Below are 25,384 nucleotides of genomic sequence, written 5' to 3' on the forward strand. Positions count from 1 at the left end.
AACCTGCACCCAGATGAACCACCAGGTACCTTACCAAATTATGGTGCCTGTACTGGACACACACTGAGCTGACATGAAGGAAACCTCTGCTCCAGCACTGAAGTGTGTACATTTGCCACATACCAGGCCCTGCCAGCTGCTGCTGGGGCTGGAACACTGTTCACACAGCATGGTGTGAGATCCAGGCTATTGCAGTGACTACCTGGATTACATCCTGCCAGGGCATGGCACTCTGCTGCTTCTGTGGTCTAAGTGGCCGAAAGTGACATACTGTCATAACAGAGCCAGATCGAGCGGCCCCAAATATCGCATGCCTCATCCAACTATTGTCAACTGCACCATTCACTGAAAAGTACTCCATGGTGATCGTCGACCCAAAGTGGGTCATCTCAACTACAACTAGGTGCTACCTCCTCTACCTATGCATCTATGACCCACATGTAATCTCAATGCTGCCAGTAGCCAAACTGTTGCCTGCCAGCTAGAGGCCTACTGTTGGCTGTCATCAACTGACTCTGGGGCACCTTCTGGTGTCCTTGGTTCATTGCCCATCCTTGCATATTTTCTGCACCATGTCCAATGCGAGCTCCTGGCCTGCTGCATTGGCACCTGATAGCATAGCCAGCTTACACCAGAGTTTTCTGTCGTTGTGTGTCTGATGTTGGCAGGCATGACACAGCTCCACACCAGTCAATGTGCTGACTTCAGTACTTCTGTGGCCACTTGCCCAGCCTGACATCTTTGCACTAGTGGAATCTCCCACTGCCATGTGTCAAGCAAAGGAAATACCACAGCCCAGGGTCAACACGCGTCACTGGGACGCTGACTACTTGACTTGCATGACTTTGGCTATATAAATAATAATGTTACCTTCACTGTCTTTACAATTCTATGACAGCTGAGAAACTGGTTCTTCTAACCTACTTTTCAGTCTATCATTCTCGTCCATTGTGAGATTAATAGCACTAAGACCATCCTGACCCCATTACACATGCTTTGTTTCTTTAATTTACAAAGGGCTGAAATGGTGCTGCTCATACATCTTTTCTTCTACAATGTATGTGAGTTACACAAAAAGCTGCAGGCAGAGTTTGAAAATTCATTGAGAAAGTATCACACCCCCACCCAAAAATTTGGTCAGTGGTTTGATCAACAAGCCATGGAAATTCAGTTACCTACCTGGTCCTCAAGATCATCTGAACACAATTTTATTTAGTGTGGCCACCTGGAATTCTGTTGAGAGAAACTGGCCCATCTTGGGTCCTACTTAGGCTGAAAGATACAGTCGTTGATAGACCTAAGGGTAGTGTGACACTGTTAGTTTTGGAGATCATGTGAACTATTGCTGCTACGACTATTGCAAGGCTGGTGCAGTATGTTTCTAGGGATAGTTTTATATGTCACTTATTCATTAAGGTAGAGAAATCACCTTCACCTAACCCCTTTCTACATAAATACTGTCAATATCTTGTCTTGCAAGAACATGGCCCCTGCAACATTACAGTACTTTCAAAATGCCTCTCATTTAGCTCCAAATCCAGTTTAAGAATGATGGAATAGCAAAGGCCCTGCTTTCCTTTATTTGTTCCCTTCAGTCAACTCATTTGTTTGTCATCTGCACAACTGAGCTCAGCCAGCAAAAAATCACACAGCAGCTTGTCTCAAACACTTCCAAGCTACTACTAATTGTGGTCCTCAATCCATCCTAAGCAGCCATTCCTGATAACTTTCCAGGAACTCCTCATATCCAACTTAACATTACCTTCCTCCCTCAGATCTCTTTCCAGTAAGGTGAACTGCACACTTACAAAACAACCTCAGCCTTAAAATGAACTTCAGCCCCCTTCAGAAAAGGGCTCCAGAAGCATGGCCATGGATCAAAGTAACCACAAGGCAGAGGGAACTCTCCTCATGTTTTCAACACCAATGCTTACATACTTTACCACAGGATGCTATCCCTATACGACCTTCAGCCTACACAACCACCAGCAGCTCTTTCCAAAGCTCTTACCTTAATCCACGTGCTCACACATTGTCAACCACTTGAACCCTTATCTTCACTTTCACCCCAAATTTCACAAAGCTAATACCACTAATCCCCTTACAGTTCGCCTAACTGTGGCTGGATATAACACACTCATAGAAAGATCCTCCAGCCTTTGTTGAGCATCATCTCCAATCAATTGTCCACAGTCTGCCTTCTTACATCAAAGACTAAATCACTTCCTCCTGTGCTTTGCACTGTGGATGCTATTTCCTGACACATCATCCCCTATGCTCATAGCTTTATTGCCATGAACACATTTCCCAGTAACCTGCCAATATGAATCCACCACTTAAATCCTAATCCTTTCAGTCAATGACATTCTGCCCTATAACTCTCTTTTGAAGCCTAAATCTACAAAAGCTCCATGGAATTGTCATGAGTATCAGTTTTGCATTAAATGCTAACCTGTTTGTGGGCAACCTAAACAAATAATCCATACCTGTTTGACCCCTAACAGCCCTTGTTTGGTTTAAATTAATTGACATCATCTTCATGATCTTGGGGCTTTTTTTCAAGTTACTTCATCATCATCATCATCATCATCATCATCATCTCCAAAACCTGCTTCATCTGACCATCAATGAGCTACCTTCCCAGATGTTGATTTCTCTGTTTGAGATGGCTTAATAAAACCACCTGTTGATATCAAACACAAAAACCACCAACTGTAACCCTATTTCAGTAGCAATATGTTCCCACTCCACAAAAAGTTTCTTTCCACTAACCTTAAAACATTTGGATGTTGTTTCTGAAATCTGAAACAAGAGTTGACAATGGAGTTGACCACACAGATTATGCATTTTAATATCTATTTACTATATAAGCTCTATGTATGTTTTGTGAGAAAGTTTGTACTGTCCTAATGTATCATTCAAATTGTAGGTTACAAAATTCATCTATGTGTTGTTAGCTAGTGTTAATGTACAGAACTGGTCAGGCAAGGAAGTTTGAAGAAACATAAAAAAATTAATGCAAGCAACTTATGTCAATACACATAAAAAAAACCATCATATAGATCAAAGCAGCACAGCACCCATGATTCAAAATGGTTCTTTTATTGCATTTCAAGTCATCATCTAATACTCTTCTTCTTCTTCTTCTTCTTCTTCTTCTTCTTCTTCTCCTTCAGCATTTGTCCCATGTGCCTGCGGGGTCCACTAAATGGGTCCGTTGTCTCCATTTTGCTCTATCAAGGGCTGCATCTGGGTGGATGTTCACACATTTAAGGTCTTTATGAATTGTATCAGCCCATTATTGCTTAGGTCATCCTTAGGGTCTGCTGCTGACAACTTCAAGTGTGTAACCCACCTTGGCAATAGAGTCATCACCAGCCCGTAAAACATGCCCAAACCATCGAAGATGACACACACACATCTTGTTCTTACAAAAAACAGACACAGAAAAAATAATCCCCTAATCAATATTATTTTTGATATCAAATTCTAATATACTATCAAATAGATTATTTAAATAGTAGTACACAGAATTGAAAGTTTAATCATCACTTCAAGTCATACTCTAAAACCAACATGTGTAAATGCTGTATCACCACATGGATTATCTTTTTCTTTCTCTACCTCTTCCATTTGTTTCTGCAACTTGATTGTTTCTTTTTCCAGTTCTTTTACCTTCTGGTGGAGCCTGAGAACCAATTGAACACCTTCAGTCTGAAAACAAAGATAGCACTGAAAAGCATGACTAAAGCACATGAATCAATAATAAAGTTTCCTTACTGGTAGAGTTTTACTTCCATATCCTGTATTTTTGAGGTGAAAGGCCTGGTTTTCAATAATATTAGCAAACACAATTTGAATGTCTTCTTACGTAGCAAAGTATCTACCAATGAGTCAAATTTATTTTCATATTAAAGTACATACCATGGCCTTTATACTGGTGTCCCAAGATGAAGTTTCCAGAAAAATGTGGAACTGGAATTGATCAGACTAATTATAACTCACCTCTCTGGAGACCTGAAGAAAGATGTTTGTGGCCACAGATTTGCTTTGGATGAAGAGGTGCATGTCTGGGTACAATCATGGTTTGGTAGGCAACCACAAACATGTTTCCATGATGGTATTGACTGTGTATCACATAGTGGGTTAAGTGTATCAACAGTTATGGTGATTACTTTCAAAATAATGAACAGTTTACTTACTTTTTCCATCTGATTTCCAGGTAAATTCATTACATTTTATATTTTCTACAAAGTGGTAACAATGAATAAAATTATAAACATGTTTGCACATATTTTTTTGACCATATACGCTATAATGAAATTTATTTTGGAAGCTTCAAAATGGCTGACAGTTCTTGTAGTAACTCGCCGAATGGTATTCTGTGTGCACTCTACTGGGACAACATTCAGGAATATGACAGGAATGATCATTTGGGGGAAAAAATAATAATCTAGTGAACTTGGGCTCTGAAATGCATACCTTAAGATATGTGAGCACTTATTCAATAGAAGAGATACATTTCCCAGTAGCAAAGATGTACATATTCTCATAGAGCTTAAGGAATGCATTTTAGAGCCCATGCTGACAAGACTTTTTTCCTTGGAATGGTCCTTCTCATCATATCCATGAATATTGACAAATCCTCTTGGGACACCAGTATAAAGGCCAAAAGGCCATGGTATGTACTTTAACACTGAAAAAAATTGAGTCATAGGTAGATACTTTGCTACAGAAGAAGATATTCAAATTATAACCCTGTTTATGGTTCGTTTTACAAGTACTGGAATAACCAAAGTGATCATACATTATCATCAGGTGGATATATTTAAATTAACAGAGCATAGTATTGATACTGTTCCATCTACTTGAGCAAGCTGTGGAACCTGAATAACGATTTTTTTCTTTTGCTGGAATTCCCTTCCTCCTTTTAAAATTCACATGAGACAAGCCTGAAGTTTTAATTATTATTTTGAATTTGAAAAATATGTGAAGACAAAATTGTTTAATCTGTGTAAGTTATCTGATTCCGCATTACCCCAAAATGCATTTCACCTACAAGTAAATCCCATAGTATACAGACATTGCAAACACAAGATAAACACAGTGGGGATAATAAAGGAATAAAAACTTACATCTTCCCCATGGTCAGATACACCACTTATAGTTTTATCTTGTCCACTAACAGTGATTGGACTATAAAAAGAACACTGATGAGTACTTTTAGAATGCCCATGCCGTTGCAGGTGACCCATTTCATTCTTCAAGCTTTCATTTTGTTTTTTCAATAGGTTGTGCTCTTCCAGGAGTTTCTTATATCCATCTCTATCTTTGCTCAGCATCAGCCTTTTTAGCTCAACACAAGCCTGTAGATTCTCTACTAAAATTAAAGAAAATTATTGTGTAACATCACTAAAATATATACCATGTAGGGTAGCATGTCCAGTGGAAACAATTAACTACAGTATATCCTTAAAAGGGTGTCTTCATTTTAGCATACATAATATACTAGTCTCAATAAATGTTGATAGCATCAAAAGAAGCATTATTGGAAATACAAATCTGAGTGACTACAAAGTAAGTGTATAAATTTTTTTTAGTGCCATGGAATAATAATACAAACATGAATCATTCTGATAAATTTAAGCTCAAATATAATCAGATAGTAAATCATTAACCGAAAACAAACATAAGTCACCAACTGAAAAAGCTGTTGCTCTTCTGCATAGTTTTACACTCCTGTATACATAGTACAAGGTGCTGCTTTTGTATTCAAAGGAATTTTTAACACCGAATACTGACAGTTAAAAATTACACACAAAGTCTTATCAATTTTGAATATTACAGGCTCAATAATGAAAAATAATGGGCCAGAATGAAGTCCTCAAATGAGTTAAAATACAATGTCATTTTTCCAAGAATGTTGTTTCAAGATTCAACAATGTGTGAGAATAGAAGAGATGAAAGTATTTATTAGTGTCACTTTCCACACAGTAACTGCTTGATGTCAGCTAGGTAGTTCAATCATAAGCTTTCCTGTGGATTTTTTAAAATGTGAGTGGCAGAATAAATTGTTATAAGAATGATTATATTTGGCATCTGCAGGCTTTTCTTCTCCCATCAATATGGTCCTGAAATATTACAATGAATTAACAATTACAATTAAGAATTAACAATTGCATGAAATAAATACACCCTGATATCAAAGTTGGTCCAAACATACAGAGGCATTCACTACCAAAGAGAACTTTATACACATACAGCTGAGGAAAAGATACCAATGTGTTCAGCATACTCTAAAGATATGAGCCTATATCAGGCTAGGGGTATCATAAATCCCATATGCTCTCCTAAATAACATCTCAGTGAAAGTGCTTTACAAATGCCCCTGTTTGGCCTGTTACCAACTATTAAGTGTGCATCTACATTCTGTGATTTTGTGGATAACTGATAAGCAATGGTGTCACATTGTGGTGTTGGAGACAAGTATGGAACAAATGGGAGGGAGAGGTATGGTTGATGGTCTCCCAAACCTAGCATAAGGTGGGAAACACCTCAACCACAGCCACCCACCCCCACCACAAAAGTAGTTGAAAACATTATGTTATTGTTGTTGTTGTTGTTGTTGTTGTTGTGGTCTTCAGTCCAAAGACTGGTTTGATGCAGTTCTCTGTGCTACTCTATCCTGTGCAAGCCTCTTCATCTCTGTGTAACTACTGTAACCTACATCCTTCTGAATTTGCTTACTGCATCCATCTCTTAGTCTCCCTCTATGATTGTTGCCCCACACACTCCCCTCCAGTACTAAATTGGTGATCCCTTGATGTGTCCTTCCATCAAATCCCTTCTTTAATTCAGTTGTACCACAAAATTCTCATCTCCCCAATTCCATTCACTCTATACTCAATGTTAACAAATTTCTCTCCTTCAGAAATGTTTTTCTTGCCATTACCAGTCTACATTTTATATCCTCTCTACTTCGACCATCATCAGTTATTTTGCTTCCCAAACAGCAAAACTCATTTCCCAATCTAATTCTTTGAGCATCACCTAATTTAATTCTATTACATTCCATTATCCTCATTTTGCATCTTATATCCTCCTTTCAAGACACTATCCATTATGTTCAACTGTTCTTCCAAGTCCTTCGCTGCCTCTGGCAGAATTACAATGTCATTGGCAAACATCAAAGTTTTTATTTCTTCTCCCTGGGCTTCTAATTCCTACTCCAAATTTTTCGTTTGTTTCTCTTACAGCTTCCTCAATACACAGAATGAATAACATCAGGGATAGGCTACAAGCCCATCTTACACCCTTCTGAACAACTGCTTCCCTTCGGGCATCTTAACTCTTACAACTGCCATCTGGTTTCTGCACAAATTATAAATAGCCCTTTGCTCTCTGTATCTTACCCCTACCACCTTTAGAATTTGAAAAAGTGTATTCCAGTCAACATTGTCAAAAGCTTTCTCGAAGTCTACAAATGCTATAAATGTAGGTTTATCTTTCCTTAACCTATCTCTATGAGAAGTCGTCATATTGCCTCATGTGTTCCTACATTTCTATGAAAACCAAACTGATCCTCCGCAAGTTGGCCTCCACCAACTTTTGCATTATTTTGTAAAGGATTCATGTTAATATTCGCAACCGTGACTTATTAAGCTGATAGTTCAGTAATTTTCACACCTCTCAGCTCCTGACCTCTTTGGAATTGGAATTACTACATTCCTCTTGATGTCTGCAGTTATTTCACCTGTCTCATCCATCTTGCTCACCAGATGGAAGAGTTCTGTCATGGTTGGCTCTCCCAAGGCTATCAGTAGCCCTAACAGAATGTTGTCTACTCCTAGGGCCTTATTTTGACTTAAGTCTTATAGTGTTTTGTCAAATTCTCCATGCAGTATCATATCTCCCTTCTCATCTTCATCTATGTCCTCATCCATTTCCATAATGTTGCCCTGAAGTACATCTCCCATGTATAGACCCTCTACATGCTCCTTCCACCTTTCTGCTTTCCCTTCTTTGCTTGGGACTGGTTTTCCACCTGAGCCCTTGATATTCATACAGGTGGTTCTCTTTTCTCCAAAGGTCTCTCTAATTTTCCTGTATGCAACATCAATCTTACCATTAGTAATATATGCTTCTACATCTTTACATTTGTCCTCTAGCCATTCTTGCTTAGCCATTTTGCACTTTCTGTCGATCTCATTTTTTAAACATTTGTATTCCCTTTCGCCTACCTCATTTATTGCATGTTTACATTTTCTCATTTCACTGATTAAATTCAATATCTTTTATGTTACCCAATGATTTCTACTACATCTTTTTACCTGCTTGGAACTCTTCTGCCTTCACTATTTCATCTCTCAAAGCTACTCATTCTTCTTCTACTGCATTCCTTTCTCCTGTTCTTGTCAGTCATTCTCTAATGCTCCTTCTGAAACGCTCTACAACCTCTGGTTCTTTCAGTTTATCCAGATCCCATCTCTTTAAATTCCTGCCTTTTTGCAGTTTCTTCAGTATTAATCTACAGTTCACAAACAATAAATTGTGATCAGAGTCCACATCTGCCCCTGTAAATGTCTTACAGTTTAAAACTGGTTCAGAAATCTCTGTCTTGCCTTTGTATAACAATCTGAAACCTTCTGGTGTCTCCAGATCTCTTTCACGTATACAACCTTCATTCACAATTCTTAAACCAAGTGTTAGTTATGATTAAATTATGCCCTGTGCAAAGTTCTACCAGGCAGCTTCCTCTTTCATTCTTTTCCCTCCAGTCTCCATTCACCTATTACTTTTCTTTCTCTTCCTTTTCCTACAGTCGAATTCCAGTCCCCCATGACTATTAAATTTTCATCTCCCTTAACTATCTGACAAATTTCTTTTTCCTCACCATACATTTCCTTAATCTCCTCTTCATCTGCAGAGCTAGTTGGCATATAAACTTGTACTACCATGGTGGGTGTGGGCTTTGTATCTAACTTTGCTACAATAAGGCATTCACTATGCTGTTCATAGTAGCTTACTTGTGTTCGTATTTTGTTATTAATTATTAAACCAACTCCTGCAAAGCCCCTATTTGATTCTGAATTTATAACCCTGTATTCACCTGACTAGAAGTCCTTCTGTTCCTCTTGCCACCAAACTTCACTAATTCCCAGTATATCTAGCTTTAATCTATCTACTTCCTTTTCGAATTTTCTAACCTACCTGCCTGATTAAGGAATCTAACATTCCACACACTGATATGCAGAATGCCAGTTTTGTTTCTCCTGATAATGACAACCTCCTGAGTATTCCCCACCCAGCGATCTGAGTGGGGGACTATTTTACTCAAGAGGATGTCATCATCATGTAACATGCAGTAGAGCTGCATGCTCTTGTAAAAAAATTACAGTTTTAGTTTTCTCTTGCTTTCAGCCATTCACAGTACCAGCACAGTGAGGCCATTGTGGTTGATTTCACAATGCCAGATCAGTCAATCATCCAGACGGTTGCCCCTGCAACTACAGAAAAAGCTGCTGCCCCTCTTCAGGAACGACATGTTTGCCTGGCCTCTTGACAGATACCCCTCCATTGTGGTTGCGCCTCCATTACAGCTATCCACACAAGGCATGTAAGCCTTCCCACCCATGGTAAGGTCCATGGTTCATGGGGGAGAAAACATACCTGACAAAAAACCAATTTCATGGAGAACAACAGGAAACCAGTCCAACTGCCCATGAGTCAATTGTCAATATTAGAGGCAAAGAATTAAAGCCAGGAGGGGGCACTCTACCAGGTTGTGTGTACTACTGTCTGTAAGGTCCCATAACCACAATGTGGAGGTAGCTTGTTACATGAAGTAAAGCTGTGAGTTAGTCTGGTATGAGTGATAAGGAAGCAACATAGAACAGTAGATTCCTTCTGGGAGGGATGGAAGGAGGAGTGGCATGTAGCAGTAGTCTCCCTGATAGTGTGGAGTTTATTAGAAGGGGCAGTAGCCCACCAGATGTTCCAACTCAGTCTGAGCAGAGACTATTTGCACTGGAAAATGTCCATCTGGGGTGATCAAAGTATATGTGGGCATTTAACTGCTTTTCTAGTCGAATGGTCAGGCAGTTCATTCCATTGGATAGCCACATGACTTAGAGGTCAGAGAAAGACAACTATGCAGGCAGTGTGACTAAGGTAAGAGAGGTTATAAGTAGCCAATATTACAGGATGACAAGAATAGCATTAGATAAATGTCCAGAAAATTGCTCCTTGAGCCACAAATTAAAGAGCTATTAACGGAGGCCAGTTTAAGAAAACTTAATGCTCTGTTAATGGCTATCAGCTCCACTGTGTGAAGACTACATGTTCCTGGGGCTGAATGTTTCTCCTGACTGGTGAGAGATGTAAAAGCACATGTCATCCTGTCTATGGTTTCAGAGCATAAATGAGAGATAACACCCTGATACTAAAACTCAAAGTAACAGATGCTGAAAAGTCATGGTGGCAATGTAAACTCTACAACCATGAAACAGATTGGTCTTAATTCATAGCTTGGGTATTGACCAAAGGGGAGGATGCAGGGAGTATGTTCTCAAGAAGTTAAGTGGAGATCCCGGCACAGGGCTGTGAGACATACGCCAACTGGTAATCCTATCAGGGGGTTGGTGTCAGGAGATCAAAGCCAAAAAATATGCTGGGTTGGGTTGATTTGGGGGAGGAGACCAAACTACGAGGGCTATCCACAAAGTACATTACATTTTGGAATTAAAAATAAATAAAGTATTGGAATTTTTTTACTATATACATATGAAAGCCACACTTAAATACTACTTTTCTACATAGTTGCCATTTAAATTAAGGCACTTATCGTAGCGATGGACGAGCTTGGAAATTCCTTTGTCGTAAAATTCGGCCACCTGCACCTTCAACCACGTGGTTACCTCTTCTTTTGGGACAGAAAAGGTGTGATTTTTGTGGATTTACTGGAAAGAGGCACTACAATAAACTGTCAAAGGTATTGCCAAACTCTGCACAACCTCAGAAGAGCAATACAAAACAAGCGCAGGGGAAAGTTGGGCTCAAAGAGCTTGCAGATTCACGATAATGCCCGGGCTCACATGGCAAATGCCACTCGTGAAGTTCTCAAATCTTTTAAGTGGGAGTTGTTTCCTCATCCGCCGTACAGTCCTGACCTGGCACTGAGTGACTTCCACTTATTCCCAGCAATGAAGAAGTGGTTGGCTATGCAGCGTTTTGATGACGACGCACAACTTCAAGAAGAGGTAACCACATGGTTGGAGGCACAGGCGGCCGAATTTTACGACGAAGGAATTTCCAAGCTCGTCCATCGCTATGATAAGTGCCTTAATTTAAATGGCAATTATGTAGAAAAGTAGTATTTCAGTGCGGCTTTTATCTGTATATAATTAAAAGAATTTCCAATACTTTATTTATTTTTAATTCCAAAACGTAATGTACTTTGTGGATAGCCCTCGTATAAGGTCATCGGTCTCATTGGATTAAGGAAGGATGGAGAAGGAAGTGAACCATCCCAGCATTTGCCTGAACTGATTTAGGAATATTACAGAAAGTCTAAATCAGGATGGCCAGACAGGGTATTGAACTGTCGTCATCCTGAAAGTGGGGCCAGTGTGCTAACCACTGCGAGACTTCTCTCGGTCAAAAATGTGTGATCAGTTGGATGATTAGGGAATTGTCTGATGGTAACAGCATAAGTGAGCAACAGTTGGTACTGTCAGAAATAAAGAGGGAAGATTCTTGCTTCAGCAAGAAGTCTGTCTAGGGGACTAGTCAGGAAGGTGCCAGTGGCCAGTCTTACCCCATGATGACTGACTGGATCTAACAGTTTCAAAATGTAAAAGGGTGCCAAAACACAAACCTGGCAACCATAGTCCAACTGTGGCAATAGCAGGGCCTGACAAATACAGAGAAGAGTAGTGCAATCAGCACCTGAAGAGGTGTGGGCAAGAAAGCAAAGACTGTTAGTCTTTAGTTGACAAATATCGTGCAGCCAAGTCAGTGTTGAGGCTAACTGACATATCTGTCAATGGACAAAGGGGTTTTTGCCTAGCTTAAGAACTAGTATGATGATACTACCTAACCATTGTGAAGAGAAATATGGTTAAAGATCCTCAGTACATGGAGCAACTGAATAATATTCATTCAGATGTTGGATCATCTCATAATGAATTTAATCAAGGCCTGGGACCATACTGTGAGATGAGGAAAGTGCCTGAAGTAGCTCCAATGCAGTGAAATGTTCATAGTGCTCCCTACATTCATTTTACTGCACTTAATTAGATAGTGAACCTCAGAATTTAGTTGCCTGAAAGGGAGGATGGTGGATTTCCTGGAAAGAGGCACTACAATAAACTCTCAAAGGTATTGCCAAACTGAATAGGCATTGCAGTTTCTTTGGTCCACCATGGCACATACAATGGTGGAGGCAACCTTCAGAAAGAGGAATAGCAGTTCCAGCAGCATGGGAGATTGTATCAAAGACATCTCCCACAACCTTGTTGAAGCAATCTGACAGACAGGCAACAAAGATGATAGCAAAAGCATACAACTGTCATTGGTTCTCTGAAGTGCCAAACATGGTTATTGGTCCATAGGGCTGTGACAAGTGATAGGACACTGAAAAATGGTCACTGTACGAAGCTCATTGGGTACAGGCCATTCTAGCAAAGCCATGAGCTTAGGGGAAATAGATCATAAGGTCAGCAGCTGAATAGGTGCTATGGGAAGCAACAAAGTGGCTAGGAGTATTGTCATTGAGGGGAGACAGACCAAGATTGGAAAGAAGTTAGCTAATCAGAAGGCCTACCAGAAGAAATGGAACTTCCCCAGGGCATGATGGTGTGCACTGTAATTGTAAAGTAAGAGGAAAGGGCGGGACTGATTGATTAACTGAGAGAGTATGGGACCAAACGGTGAAGTCATCAGTCCCGCGATTCCAAAGGGGGTTACATTAGAAAGAGAGTCCGCTAGAAATGAAAAGATTCAATCAGAGGAGTAAAATTATAAAAGAATGAACATTAAACACACACAGTATAAGCATAAAAGGTGAGACCAAACCTAAAAACTGGAAAAAGGGAAAGAGGGGGGGGGGGGGGAGGGGGGGGGGTGGTGGAGGCAGTCATGGGATCACAAACCGTGAAGACTGCAAAAGGAGTCCCAATCACAACCAACCTGCCCCTGCTCCAAGACAAAAGGAGAACCTCATATGTGGAAATAAAAACCACTTTCATAGAGTAATGTGAGGACCAGGTCAATCATCTGTGAATCATCCGCTAACATTAAATTTAAGGAAGCAAGGAGACTATACTTAGCATGAATGGTCGAAAGAAGGGACATGCCACCAATATGCAAGATTTTACCAGTCTGGTGTCACAACCACATTGTGGCGGGTGGGTCGTTATGTAGGAGGAAACAATGGGTGAGCCGGGTATGGCCAATAAGTAAACAACATAAAACAGTGGACTCCTGAGAGGGGGCAGAAAGAAGTGCCCCAAACTGCAGTAGACTCCTTGATTGTGCGGAGTTTATTACTATGAGCAGTAGCGCTCCAGATGGCATTCCACTGTTGGGCAAAGAGAGATTTGACATAGATCCACATATCCGCAGTTGGAATCGTGAATGGAAAAGGGGGTAAGTATCTCCTTCTCTAGCCAAACAGTCAGCCACTTCATTCCCTGGGATTCCCCCATGACTTGGGACCCAGACAAAGATGACTTAACAGGCAGCATGCTCAAGGGCAGAGAGAAAGTCATGGATGGCGGAGACCAAGGGGTGATGAGATTAGCATCGATCAATAGCCTGAAGGCTGCTCATGGAGTCTGAACAAATTAAAACACTATGGAGGGAGGCCTGAGAAACAAAAAAAGGAGGGCCCTGTAAATGGCTAGAAGCTCTGCTGTAAATACACTACATGATCCTGGCAACAAATAGTGCTCAAAACTGGTAAGAGACGTGAAAGCATATCCCACCTTATCAGTAGTCTTAGAACCATCAGAGTAAAAGATGGTGGCACCCTGGAACTCTGCAAGGATGGCACATACAAGATGCCAGTAAACCATAGGATCAACATAGATCTTAGGACCCTGGAAGAGAGTGCAGATGGAGATCCTGACAGAGGGTAGTGAGATGCATGCCAACTGGCAATCCCACCCTTGGGCAGGTGTTATGAGGGAGACATTCCTCATTGGTGAAGACTGCAGTGTATAGAGGATGGTCAAGGAAGTGGTGAATGGCAACTGCGTAAGAAACAAGGAGTTGGTTCTGTTGGATGTGTATGGGGGGAGGGGAAATCCACGCTTATGTGAGGTGACTATCAACAGGACTAGTGCAAAGGGCACCAATAGCCAGATGCACCCCACAATGATGGACAGGGTCAAGGAGTCTCAAAGAGGAAGGAGCTGCTGAACCATAAACCTGACTACCATAATAGATAATAGAGTCTGGACGAAACCAGAGCATGGTGGAGGAGGAGGAGGAGGAGGAGGAGGAGGAGGAGGAGGAGGAGAGTGGAATGGTCTGCACCCCAAGATATGTGGGCCAGGAGGTGGAGAGCAGTAAGCTTCCGTATGCATGTAGTTTTTAGGTAGTGAATGTGGGGCAGCCATGTCAGCTTGTTATCAAAAATAAGGCCCAAGAAACGGGACTGTGTTACAAAATCAAGGAGCTGGTTGCCTAAGTAAAGTTCTGCATCAGGGTGTACTGTGGGTTGACAACAAAAATGCATAACCTGCGTTCTGGAGGAGGAAAACTGGAAGCCGTGGGTGGTGGCCCACACAGAGGGCCATCGGATGCTGCCTTGGATCTGGCACTCAGCAGACTTCATCGAGTGGGAGCTGCACCAGGTGCAAAAATTGTCAACGTACAAAGCCAGGGTAACTAGAGGCCCAACAGAGGTCACAAGCCCATTAATGGCAGTGAGGAAGAGAGTAACATTTAGCACAGAACCCTGTGGTGAAGTGCCAACTTGAACTCTGAAGAACCAGTAAGATAAAGACTCACGGATAAAAATCTGAAGAGGACCATGGAAGCCCCAGTCATGGAGGGTAACTAAAATGTAATGGCACCAAGCCATGTCATACACCTTATGTAGGTAAAAGAACAGTGGGACAAGGTGCCAGCAGTGAGTAAAAGCCTGTCAGATGGCTGATTCCAATCAGAGTAAATCGTCAGGTGAGAGAGTGGGGTGGGGCTGGGGTAGGGACGAGGGGGGAAGGGGGGGGCATGGTAAGAGGAGGAGGAGGAAGAGGAGGAGGAGGAGGAGGAGGAGGAGGAGGAGGAGGAGGAGGAAAGGAAGTAACAGAGGCAAAAGTTGAAGATAGTGACCCCGGATGGAGTCTCTCATACTTTTGGCGAGCCTCAGTGTAAGACAGGCGATCCAGGAGCTTATATTCTTGTATCTTCTTTTCTCTCTTGTAAGCCGAGCAGTCTGGTGAGTGAGGGGAGTGGTAGTCAGCACAATTACCACACACATGCAGCGGAACAAGGGCTTCCCTCATGGACGGGGTGGTCACAGTCACCACACAAGGGGTCCGCCGTACAGCGGAAAGACATATGCCCAAAACGCAACCCCCAAAAGCACCACATAGGTGGAGGGATGTACAGCTTCATGTCACATCTGTAACACATAACCTTGACCTTCTCTGGGAGGGTATCCAACTCGAAAGCCAGGATGAAGGCGCCAATATTGGTGCAGTTGTCTTTGCAACCCTTCTGCACACGTCGGACAAAATGAACACCATGCCACTCCAGATTAGCCTGGAGTTCCTCATCAGTTTGCAGGGCAAGATCCCTATAAAAAAAATGACTCCCTGGGTCATATTCAGAGATTGGTGAGGAGTGATAGACACTGGGACATTGCCAAGACGATCACAGGCACAAAGAGCTGCAGATTGGGTGGCAGAAGTAGTTTTGATCAACACGGAACCCAATCACATCTTACTAATCGACTCCACTTCACCAAACTTGTCCTCGATATTTTACACAAAAAAACAACGGTTTTGTGGTGGTGAATTTGTCCCTCCTATCTGTCCTAGTACAGATGAGGTAACGGGGAAAAGGTTTCAGCTCCATGGGAGCCTGGCCCTCCTCCCATGGTGTAGCCAGGGAGGAGAAAGTTGCCAGGTCATGTGAGACAGCATTTAAGAATCCTTCACCATTTGAAGAGATGGCTGTGTGAGAACAGCCATATTTTTGCAGCTTGTGCCAAGCATTCGCCCTGATATCACCCACTGCAACCAGGGGCTCTCCCCATGGGCGTCACCCAGTCATAGCAAGGGCCATCTGGCACAGTGGCCGTTGCCAAGAGTTCCAATGCTCCAAGAAGACAAGCAACTACTCCTTGGCATACAGGGGGAGGGAACAGCTGAGGTATCAGCAGTGTGATCCCTGTGTTGTCAGGGGGCTCAGCCATATGGGTACATAACAGCCCCACCACAAGGACTGGCTACACGTGCTGGTGACCTAGCAGTGTGGAAGGGGGCTAGACTGGGAAAGGGAGAGGGGAACTGAGAAGGGAGAGGAATCCACACCGTAAATGCTAGGGAGGGAGTTCTTCCCCATATGGCTCACAATAAAAACAGGAAATTTTGAAGTGGAGGTAAAACCTCAAGTGGGGACTAAAACGTCAAAAGGGTGAAAGAACGGGCAAAAGGAACAAAATTGCAACCAATACAGGAAACCAGGAGAATAGCCAGGTCAACATAAAGCAGAACACCAAGAGAGGGGAAGGAGATGGCAACAGGGAAGGAGCAGGGATAGGGAGGGAGGGGGCAGGGAGAAGGAAAAGCAGCAAGGGAATGAAAAATGAGCTGCAATAACTCGGGGCCTCATGTGCACCACACACGAACTCACGGAAGAACCATGAGCCCCCTGGAGAGGAAAGATGGGAGGGGGAGGGGAGTTGTTGGATTAAGTTGGTCATCTCAAGGTAAATAAAAGCCTGCCTTGGAGGTGGTGGTGATTGCTGAGGTCATTCTCACATGCACTGCAATTGCTTCCACTGTAGTACAAACAGAAATTCACACATTGATGGCATGATAACAATGCAGCATTGGGAAATAGTCATCAGTGAAGCATGTTTGTTATAGAGCAACACGAATTGTAGAAGATGAGTAAATGAGATAATGTAGTTCTGGCAGGTGACAGTAATATCCATTACAGTTTCATTAGATCATCATGTGCTGGGTGTCCTGATTAGGCTAGAAGGGCCAGAAAGATCAGTTATGCCCCAGAATCACTACCTGTCATCAGTGGGGATGGAATCATACTGATTAACATTTGTTTCATATCCAAATGAGTGGAGAGATCTGATGCCTCTGGAGTCACTGGAATGGCCTTCTCCTGGTATTTCCCTTCTGCTTCACAACCTTTGGTCACTGACATTCTTGTGAGGACTTATCAAAAATGGTTCAAATGGCTCTGAGCACTATGGGACTTAACTTCTGTGGTCATCAGTCCCCTAGAACTTAGAACTACTTAAACCTAACTAACCTAAAGACATCACACACACCCATGCCCGGGGCAGGATTCGAACCTGCGACCATAGCCGTCACGCGGTTCCAGACTGTAGTGCCTAGAACCGCTCGGCTACACCGGCCAACGAGGACTTTTCCACAGCAGATGTGGATAAGGATGAAGGGCAGACAACTCTGGCACCCCCAGGATGTGGCAACTCTAGGCAATAGTTGGTGTCAAACCTCTGACCTTGGGGTTTCTGGGGAAAGGGGTCCCAACAGGGAGCCCTGCTAGAGGAGGGAGCTGCTTCTCTGGATGGGAGCAGGATGTGGTTCCCAAAGATGGGGCCATGGAAACCATGAGAGAAGGGCAGAGGCAGGATGTATGTATTCATTTTTTTTTTAAACATCAATATATGACAGGTGCTCAATTTTTTATATTTTTGTACTTTTTTTTTCTTTTTTAAATCTGGGCAAGTCAGTAAATGCGGAGGATATTTTTTTTTTTTTTTTTTTTTTTTTTTTTTTTTTTTTTTTTTTTTTGCTGCAAGTGAGACACAAAGAATAAACCACCATTTGACTGTAAATTACTATATTTTTCTTCTGTACTACCTATATTTCACATTTTACATAGTTATTGATTACAATGCTAAAAGCTCTTACACCATTAAGACATCATATCTAGTTATATCTGGTTTTTCACCATATATAATGTGTTAATTGTCGAAGAACTTTTAGCATTGTACTTGATAATGGCATAAACTCTGAAATATAGATAGTACAGAAGAAAAATACAGTAACACACAGTCAAATGGCGGTTTATTCTTTTAAAAAATACTGCATGACTGTGACTCAGCACAATCAAAAACCTTTTACAAAGGTGGTTGTTTAAAAGGCTCTTCATGGAATGGCAATCTACAGTTGCCACATTTTATGGCATGTGGCAGGATGACATATGACCAAAGCATACGCACTGGAAGGGCCTTGTGGGTGATAGGACATAATGTTTCATTTCACACGTGTACACCATGATTAACTTCCTCTGGGAGGAGATTTGCTTCAAATACTAAGGTGTAAGCAGCTGTATCTGTTCAGTTATTCTTTGGACCTTTTTGTACATGCAAAAAAATGGAAACCGTGCCATTTGAGATTAACCTATAGCTTCTTGACTATATACAGTGTAAGGTTTCCTTGGACCGGATTAGAGATTTACATGGGGCAATAGAGAGTAGTCAGGAGTACTGATTGCCATGCAGTGGACCTGAGTTAAATTCCCAGGACTTCTGGGATTTTTCCTTGGTGGGAACACTGGAACAGGGTTCACTCAGCCTCATGATGCCAACTGAGGAGCTACTTGACCTAGAAGTAGCGGTTCCAGGTTATGAAAACTGACAGTTGGGTCAGCCATGTGCTGATCTGACACCCCTCCATTGCACATCCAATAGTCCCATTGACTGAGGATGACACAGCGGTAAGTCAGTACTGACGAGCCTGCCAGGGTTCAAGGACAGAGTTCAGCTTAGGGAACAGTCATTGGTAAGCTACCCAGTCGTCCACATGTTTAAAGAGCTTGAGATTGTGCAGCAGAGGTGGCCTTAAAAGTGATCCATTGTGCATTTCTCACAGGGAGTCAACTACAAATTTATCTTCAATTTGTTCTACACAAAAATAATGGTGTTTTCACTGTAGAAGTATTCCCATTTACTCTAGTACATACCAGGTACCGAATAAATTTTTTTGCTTCCAGCTGTCTGGCCCATTAGGTAGACAATGTGGGGAATTGTTTTTGTGTTTTATTCATCTGATGATGTACATTTGCAATCCATTTGGTTTGCATATAGGAGACATGTCAAAAATCTATAAAACAGTTACAATGATTTTTACATTAATAAATAATAGCACTATAATAAATAATAACACTATAAGGATATTTCTTAGAACGTGTAACACATTGTCCAGCTCAAAAATTTCCAGTTTGTCCTGCATGAATTCATCCACTGAGTACTAACACTTCCGTGTCAGTACCTCATATAGCTTTCTTTTAAGTGAGTCTAAATTCATCTGCATTAACTTGTTCCCTTTTAATTTATTACAAATTTTCATTCCCATGTATTGAGGTCCTTGGGCATACAGTCTGATGTGGTGGGTGGGGAGCATAAAATTTTCTGTTTCTAGTATCACGTGAATGGACAAAATGGTTTCTCTCAAATAATTCATGTCTGGCGTACATAAATATAATAATCTCATAAATGTATAAGGATGGCAGAGTTAATATTTTAAGTTTTCTAAATACTGGTCAGCATGGTTCTTTGCGATTTGCAGTGCACATATTTTGTATGATTCTTTCTGTCCTTTTAGTATCTGCACTATTTGTCGAGTTACACCAAAAAACAATACTATACCTAATAATGGATTCAAAGTAGCTTGTATATGCTACTTTTTGTGTGTCCACGTCAGTTGCAGTTGATAATATTTGCATTGCAAATGCAAAGCTGCTCAGTTTGTTTGCCAGGTATTCAACGTGTGCCAGCCAGCTCAAATTTTTATCTACATTTAAACCCAAGAATTTGACTGAGTCAACTTCTTCTATAGCTTTGTTGTTGTGTACAATCTTAGTCTGCTCACATTTGGACTGTTTGGTTTTGAACTGCATCATGCGAGTCTTAGATATGTTTAGATTCCACCCATTTAGCTGAAACCAAGTTTCTAAAGCACTGAGGGTACTGATCACAGATTTGGGAATTTTTTTCTGAATCCTGATCTTCAACTAAGACAGAAGTATCAACTGCAAACAGAACTGATGGGGAGCTGATATTTAATGGTAAGTGATTAACATAAAAGAGAAATAGGACTGAGCATAATATGGAGCCTTGTGGAACAACCTGAAATATTTTTTTTTTTTCTTCCAGTCAGAAAAATAATATATGCCATTTGAAGAAATGATAACTCTTTACTTTCTGTTGGATGAGTAGGATTTAGGATTTAAGCCATTGTAGGGCACTGCCACTAATGCCATATTTTTCAAGTTTGTAAACAAGCAATGTATTGTTTACAGAATCAAACACCTTTGTGAGGTGGCAGAAAATTCTTGCCATCTTATTTCTCTTGTATAATGATGTACTTATTTTCTCAATGACACTGTTTACTCCATCTATAGCGTTTTCCCCTCTGCTGAAAACCAAACTGATTGTTTAGAATAACAGAATATTTTGCAATGAAGTTTTGGATTTGTGCAACAGAAAGTTTTTCAAATAAAATATTTTAGATAGGACTGGGAGAATTGAGATAGGATGATAATTTCCCATGATCTCTCTTGATCCCTTCTTGAAGAGTGGTTTGACTTCAGCATATTTTAGTTCCTCTGGGAAATAGCCCTCATCAAAACATTGATTCATTATTTGAGCTAGTGGGTTTGCAATTTTATTGTGTACCACTTTAATAACTTTGGTGGGTATTCCATCCCAACCTGCAGATTTTTTGTTTCTCAATGTTAGAATAGCATTTTCTACATCCTCCACAGAAACTTTTAAGAATTTTGTAAAGTTTTCAGAGTTTTCACCTAGGACAAAGGGATTTACTTTGTTGTGGCAATCTATTACATTTACATCAGACTTTGCTACATTTATAAAGAATTTATTACAGTACTCTGCTATCTGAGTTGCATTTACAATAGTATTTCCTTCAATGTCAATTTTTGAAATTGCTTGGTTACAGGCTTTAACACCTAACTCAGATTTAATGACTGATCACACAGCCTTTGTCTTATTTTTATGGTTTAAAATTAGCCTGTTATCTGCCAGTTGTTTTGCTGCCCCGACAACTCTTAAATATGGTTTTATAGAGTCTAACATATTTAATGAAATCTTCTCTGTGCAGTTGCCTTTTCTTTACACTGAAAACTTTTATGCCCTGGGTAATCCACTTAATTTTTTTTTATTTTATTGCTGCACAGTCTAGGTGGAAATGTTTCATTAGATACACCAAGATGACTATTTAGGAATTTCTCAAGGTTTTCATCACTTGAGTTACAATGATCAAAAGGCCATGTTTTCTCTTTTAGCTTCTCACTAAATGTTAGCAAGTTTTCTTTGCTAAAGTTCCTGCTCGTATGGGTTCTCACACATGAAAAGTTCCTGTGTCTGTATTTGGCAGCTCAATGAACAATGCACAAAGATCTGAAATACCTGTATCTAGACAAAATTTATACACATCTTCATATACATAATTAGTTAGAACACTGTCAATACATGTTGCTGATTTCCCATTGTCTCTGGTAGATTCAAGGAAATTTAACTTGAAACCGTATTTTTTTTACTGAGTCATTGAATTGAAGTGTGGCTACCATCACACATGATATCAATATTAAAATCAGCAGCTATTACAATTTTTTTCTTTTTTTCCTCTACAAAAGTCTTCTAGCATAATTTGAAGCTTAGATAAGAATAGTTCTGTTGTTGATGCCCCTGGAATTCTGTATATTGAGATTATTATGACATTTGTCAGTGAGTCCACTAATTCTACAAAACAGCTCTCAAACACACATTCTTCATTTAAATAATTAAAACAGTTTCTCATCTCATAAAGTTTATATCACTATGTAGAAGTATACATGAGCCTCCACGTGACTTGTTTCTTCTGCAAAAGTTACTTGCTTATCTGAAGTTTCCTATATTGTTTAGAATTTTGATTGTGTCCTCTGTAAACCTGTGCTCATTTAAACAAGCAACTCTTAGATTTGCACGTTCTGACAGAATGATTTCCAATTCATCTATTTTGGAGCTTTTGTTGTTAGAAGCATCAGTGTTTAAACCATTTATATTCCAGTGGATACCATACCTACTTTCACTATTATTTATGGGCTTTAGCACATTTCTCACCAGCAGAACTGGAACTGTCTGCACTGAAATTCCTAGACTTCTCTGATGAGACAACCAGATCAGAACAGCCATTGTGACAATTTAATTTTCTACGTCTGATGTGCAAAATGTCTGCCTGATGCCATCTACTCCAGTCTAGGGCTCTCCCTATGGACAAAACTCATCCACAGCAGAGGCCATCTGGCACAATGACTACTGCCGGGAGTTCTGATGCCCCATGAAGTTGGGAATCTACTCCTTGGCATGCATCGAAAGTTAGTATCGGAAGTGTGATCCCTGTGTTGTCAGAGGGCTCCACTGAAAGGGTATGTAATGACCCCACCATGTCAGATTGGCTACCACATTGGCTTTTAAGCACATGTATGAGTCTAAGCAGTTATTGTCCACAGATTATCTTTAACACTGTAGGTAGTGGATGCTACTGACAGTGTTGTTCTCCAGTTATTCCACATTACAGAAAAAAAATTAAAAATGAAGATGAAACCTAGAAGGGAACTAAAATTGGTGTAATATAATTAAATGAAGATTTCAAGGAAATAAAGCAGAACCTAGGCAACAGCCAGGTCAACATCAAAGGTTGCCTCCATGAGGAAGTAAGATGAGTATAGTTGGAGATGGGAGACTGCAGCACGAGAAAGCAAGGAGATACTACAATAGATTGGGGGGCCGTGCTCACCATGCATGTACTAATGAAAGAGTTATGAGCCTCCTGGGGGTTGGGGTGGGTGGGGAGGTGGGGGAAGGGGACAGCAAGTGGCATGGACAGAGTGGCAGCATAAAAAGTAAAAGAGAGGAAGGAAACAAAGGGGTGCAAATGAAGGAGATAAACCATAGAAAAGAGGTATTAAGTGCTGATGATCCCAAGTAAGTAATCTTATCTGCAAGTTGTATGTCAATATTACAGATCTACAAAATTTAACTGATCAAATAACCTTACAAATTTAAATAAATAAATCAAAGTAGAAACAAAGTAAAATAAAGTTGGTGAAACTTTGGTATTTATGAATGACATATGTTTAATGTGCTACTGGTTTACCTGCTGCTCCAAACTGATTAGATTTTATTCGCTCATTTAATTTGTCAAGCTCAGCATTTAATCTAAGATTTTCTTTACTAATTCTTTCTACTTCTTCTGCTTTTTCTTTTTCAAAATGTTCCTTTTCATTAATTATAGTCATTTTTTCTTTCCTTTCATTTTCAAGCAAGCTTTTCAGAGTTTTTAAGTCTTCATCCTTTCTCTGCAACAAGGCAACCATCATTTTTTTCTCTGTTTCCACAACTCTCAAGGCATCAAACTTTCGTTTCATTTCGAGTAATTCTATCTGTGCCATTCTTAAAGCATTGTTCTCTCTAACCTGCAAACAAATTGTAAACAAGCAATTTTCAATAACAAATTGGTATCACCTGCACTACTGGCCAGCAATATGACCTCACATTCAGGAACATGCATAATATCATGAATGTGAAAAGAAATCCTACCTTCAGATGCCATTTTAACTGAGTTACAAATAAATTAAATTCAAGCTATAATAAAGAAACAGTCATAACATATTGCAAAACCAGGTAAAGAACCACAACAAAGAGCAGCTAGTTGTTGATACAGGATTTCACTGAGAGAAGCTCTGTGACAATGCTGTATCCTGCTACCAGTGCACGTGACATATATAATAGAGGGAAACATTCCACGTGGGAAAATTTTATATAAGAAACAAAGATGCTGTGATTTACCAAATGAGAAAGCGCTGGTAGATAGACACAATAAAAAACACACGAACACACACACAAATTTCAAGCTTTCGCAACCCAAGGTTGCTTCATCAGGAAAGTTCCTCTGGGAAGGAGAGGGAAAAACGAAAGGATGTAGGCTCTAAGGGAGAGGGTAAGGAGTCATTCCAATCTCGGGAATGAAAAAACTTACCTTAGGGGGAAAAAGGACAGGTATACACTCACCTTAAAACCCACATGGGAGGCGTTATGCATGGAGCAGAGCTGACTCTCTCTGTTTATCCGGTTGTACTTTTTACACTCATTGTTCTGTGTCTTGTATTGTGTGGATTCGTGAGAGGCCTATTTCTGTTACTGTTCAGAGGTTTATGAATAAAACATTTATTTGTGTTACTTTGATAAGTTTCCTGTATTACTAGGTAAAGTCAGGCATCGAATCATTCCCTAAACTACATGCCTACAAATGACATCTATCAGAAATCAAAATAAAAGCTTTTTCAAAAGAACTAGAAAAACAAAGATGGGATGAAGTGTATAAGGAAACCAATGTGGATATGAAATTCTCAATTCTCCACATTGTTTAAATTTAACTTTGAAAAGGAATTTCCAAAAGTATGCATGTCTGTATCAACATCTCACAAAAACAGATGGATAACAGCAAGTATTAAGAAAGAAGTGCTCCCAAACACTTAAACACCTCAGTTCCATGAAAAAGATTCGCAATGATCCAGAATTCTTAAATTTCTATCATAGATACAAAAAGATCTATAATAATGGGCTGATTGCTGCAGAAAAGTCATTTAATGATAAAATAATATATAATGCAGAGAATAAAAGCAAAGCAGTCTGGGATGTTATAAAAATAGGAATACAGAATAACATACTGCTAAGGGAGGGGGATAAAGTAATAAATGATTGACAGCATTTAGCAAACTATGTAAACTAGCATATTTGAAGTATTGCAGAGACAAAAATTCCCCCAAATAAACATAACACCTGTAAATAATGTTGCACTAAACATGGCGATGTTACTTCCAACCACAGAGAATGAAGTCAGTAAAACAATTCAGAAACTAAAAAATAAAAAGTCAGTAGGTTTAGATGAAGTACCAATGTGTGTACTGAAACAATGGATAGGGATTATACAAGGCCCCTTAACAAATATAATGAATGAATCCTTCACATCAGGGGCATTTCCAGAGCAGTTAAAACAGGCAAGAGTTGTACCTTTGCTTAAGAAAGGTAATGCAGAAGACATAGAAAATCACCAGCCCATTTCCCTGCTGTCGGAATTCTCAAAAATAATAGAAACAA

This window comes from Schistocerca piceifrons, chromosome X (genome assembly GCF_021461385.2).
Source record: "Schistocerca piceifrons isolate TAMUIC-IGC-003096 chromosome X, iqSchPice1.1, whole genome shotgun sequence".
Taxonomy (NCBI): Eukaryota; Metazoa; Arthropoda; class Insecta; order Orthoptera; family Acrididae; genus Schistocerca; species Schistocerca piceifrons.